Genomic DNA, 3,785 nt, shown 5'->3' on the forward strand with positions numbered 1-3,785 from the left:
TAACAACACTGGGGAAGAGAGAGGAGAGAGAGGGATGACTAACAACACTGGGGAAGAGAGAGGAGAAAGAGGAGAGAGAGGGATGACTAACAACACTGGGGAAGAGAGAGGAGAGAGAGGATAGAGAGGAGAGAGAGGAGAGAGAGGGATGACTAACAACGCTGGGGAAGAGAGAGGAGAGAGAGGGATGACTAACATAATAGAATATTAGAGTAAGAGACAATGGTTGTCATGGAACCACAGAAGAACAAGATGATAACAAACAGACATGATGGTTATGACAGAGAAAAACACAGATAGAAAATGATAGCATAGAAATGAACATTTACACAGAACAAAAATATGTAGAACAATAACATGTAAGCATTGGTAAGACTAAGCCTGTAGGCATAAATATGACCTAATTACAATGTAAAAGACCTGAGAAAACACTACATAGTAGAGGAAGAACAAATTAAATTATATAAATTAAAACAAAATTATATATAATGAAATATATACATTAAATGTAATACAACGATGAATGAAAATCTCTCAGGGAAACAACTAAATACAAAAGACTATATATCCTAAACACATAAAGGCTGTTAAGTTTTCCGCTACACCCGCAATAACATCTGCTAAATACGTGTACGTGACAAATACAATTTGATTTGATTGTAGCTGTTGTCACAAGTGCCGTAGACATGTAGGTTATAAACATGTTTTCGCTTCTTTGCACATGATGCGCTATGCTACTGTATGTTTGCTTCCCAATAAAATAGAGATAACTATTGACATGATATGTCTTGTGTTTCTTTATGGTCTTGTCTTTAGAAGAGATCAGAAGTTTCGCTTAACAAGTCTGCAAATAAAACCCGCAAACTATTCAAACATAATCCATGCGTAATGGCAGGTGCGTAATTTCCCTCTCCGTTCAAAATGTATAACGAGAGCACTTGAAGGGTTAATTCGCAAACGTTTTGAAATAGATGTGAAATATATATTAGGATCTATAAAATTCAACCGGTTATCAATTCATATAAATTCGCGTCATTTTGTATTTTGCTGATGTCCACGTGCATGTGTAGTCTAATTTAGCTGTCAAACAGGAGACAAGTTAGCGCGCCTAAAAGTCTAAAATAAGGTTAGTTACAGTGTTGCAATATAACCTACATTTAGAGGAGGTAGACTAGTTATAGCCTAGCCTATTATTGCATAATTGACGTGTAGGCTAGTCTAATTTTGAACGGTCAACAGAAATCAATTGAACCAAAACATACGGGAGAGAGAAAGCGCTGAAGAAGAAAAAAATCAATAAAGTTTGAAGTAATGGTTTTTGAAACATTTAACAAAGTCCAAACCAGATGCTCTGAAAACGACCGATAAACAGCGCGTCGAATGGGACTTATCGGGGCACCTTGCTACAGCTGTCAAAGTGGGATAAAAAAAAAAACATGAGATGACGTTTTAAAACCCCATTTCCTGCTTCTCACCTGGGTCATAAGTCGATCGGCAGCGGTATTCTCCTCATCTTTAAATATAATATCAGGGTTATAGTTGGGAGTGAGCTCTTTGAACCGTTCTGAATTTCTCGTTATTTTCCCTTCGTGTTTGCCACTGGCTCCCAGTGTTTTCTCGGCAACGTTGGGGCTGAACTGCTTATAAGAGAGGGGTGTGAGCTTCTTCGGCGGACGTCTCTTGCCATATCCCCTCCCCGGTCCACAGCTCTCCGTTACAGGTGCGAGCAGCAGGGTGCACCCCATGAAGAGGCCCACAAGAACGGAGCGACGCATCCCGCCCAGACCGGCCGGGCCGGGCACTCCGACGCGGAGTGGGAAGGTGGCACAGGTCGCCGTGGTGTCTCAAGCTACCCTCTCCCCCTGGATACTTCTTGTTCCCCCCACGGGGTAAGGGATGGGGGGTAGAGGACAGAATCTTTAATATCGTATCGGTCTAATCCACGACATCATACTTGCGCACAGGAACTGTCCATAAAAGCTCCCCCCAAAAAATACAACAATTTTAGCCGAATGCGTTTTATGATACCAGCAGCGGGGTAAAAGTTCAATGTCTCTGCCGCGTCCGGTGTTGTACAAACGCTGCCGCGTAACTGTAACGTCTTTCTTCCAGTCGGGACCCAATAGATATGGGCATGGAGTTGTAAAGCCTGATTATTTAAACAAACAGGTTCAAAGTCGATCTTCTGTTGTGAACAGTGGTCGCAGATTGTCTTCTTGGCGCTGTGGTTTGCCACCGAGGAGCTGTCAATGTCAAACGAGGAGGAACACCGCTGGTTCTGCCGTTTGTCCTTCTTGTCCGTTTGTCCCGGACTCCGAAAAAAGTTGCTTCTCAGTGGCGCATACTTCCCGCGTTGCTTTTTCAATTGAAATTGGGCGATTTGAGCGATCCAAGCGATCAGTTGCCACTCGAGACTGCACCCTGCCAGTCCTGCCCTTCTATCCTGCTCTGCCACTCCGCCCATCGGGTCACTGTAGTGTGGTTACCAGTGCCACTGCCCTGTCCCCTACACCCGCGGCACCACCACAGGTTCTGCCCCTTAGGCTGCCACCTCAGAATGCCCGTCAGGCGCTAACATCATAGCGTGGAGGAGTTAGCCGTTTTATTGTGTATATACTTACAGTCTCTCCCCCAAATAGCACCCTATTGCCTACATAGTGCACTACTTTAGACCAGGGCCCTATGGCACCCTATTGCCTACATAGTGCACTACTTTAGACCAGGGCCCTATGGCACCCTATTCCCTACATAGTGCACTACTTTAGACCAGGGCCCTATGGCACCCTATTCCCTATATAGTGCACTACTTTAGACCAGGGCCCTATGGCACCCTATTGCCTATATATAGTGCACTACTGTAGACCAGGGCCCTATGGCACCCTATTCCCTATATAGTGCACTACTTCAGACCAGGACCCTATGGCACCATATTCCCTATGTAGTGCACTACTTTTGACAAAAGTGCTCCGGTCAAATTTAGTGCACTATGCAAGAGATAGACAGAGCCTCTAGTCTCTAATTTATCCTGGCATCTCTTTATCAGCTCTGTCTATGTTGGCACTGCGTTACAATGCACACAGCCTTGGGTTATACCGGGTTACACTGTAAGCATGACAACGATGGCCAGGACAACTAATTGCATGGGTGATTATTAAGCTAGTCAAGGTAGTCTATAGTAGCCTAGTAATTTGTTATAATTCAGAAAATACTAGTTATAAAGTAGCCTAGATATTTTGTACACTTGAATGTGTAACATGCCTTGGGTTAACGGACATTGACATGAGTGGACAAAACATTAAGAACACCTGCTCTTTCCACATGGGACTGACCAGGTGAATCCAGGTAAAAGCTATGATCCCTTGTTGATGTCACTTGTTAAATCCACTTCAATCAGTGTAGATGAAGGGGAGGAGACGGGTAAAATAAAGATTTTAAGACTCCAGACAATTGAGACATGGATTGTGTATGTGTGCCATTCAGAGGGTGAATGGGCAAGACAAAATATTTAAGTGCCTTTGAAAGGGGTATGGTAGTAGGTGCCAGGTGCACCGGTTTGTGTCAAGAACTGCAACGCTGCTGGGTTTTTCACACTCAGTTTCAGTTCCCTGTGTGTATCAAGAATGGTCCATCACCCAAAGGACATCCAGCCAACTTGACACAACTGTGGGATGCATTGGAGTCAACATCCCTGTGGAACACTTGACACCTTGTAGAGTCCATGCCCCGAAGAATTTAGGCTGTTCTGAGGGCAAAAGTGTGTGTGCAACTCAATATCAGGAAGGTGT

The 3,785-nt window shown here is 44.0% G+C and overlaps 1 pseudogene; it reads right to left on the bottom strand.

Moving 5' to 3' along the window:
- The window catches only part of LOC112077615 (indian hedgehog B protein-like), a 14,758-nt pseudogene extending 12,298 nt beyond the window's left edge, over positions 1 to 2,460 (bottom strand).
- Positions 2,461 to 3,785: the final 1,325 nt, after the last annotated feature.

The sequence above is a fragment of the Salvelinus sp. IW2-2015 genome, unplaced genomic scaffold, assembly GCF_002910315.2.
Source record: "Salvelinus sp. IW2-2015 unplaced genomic scaffold, ASM291031v2 Un_scaffold4761, whole genome shotgun sequence".
In the NCBI taxonomy this organism is placed as follows: domain Eukaryota; kingdom Metazoa; phylum Chordata; class Actinopteri; order Salmoniformes; family Salmonidae; genus Salvelinus; species Salvelinus sp. IW2-2015.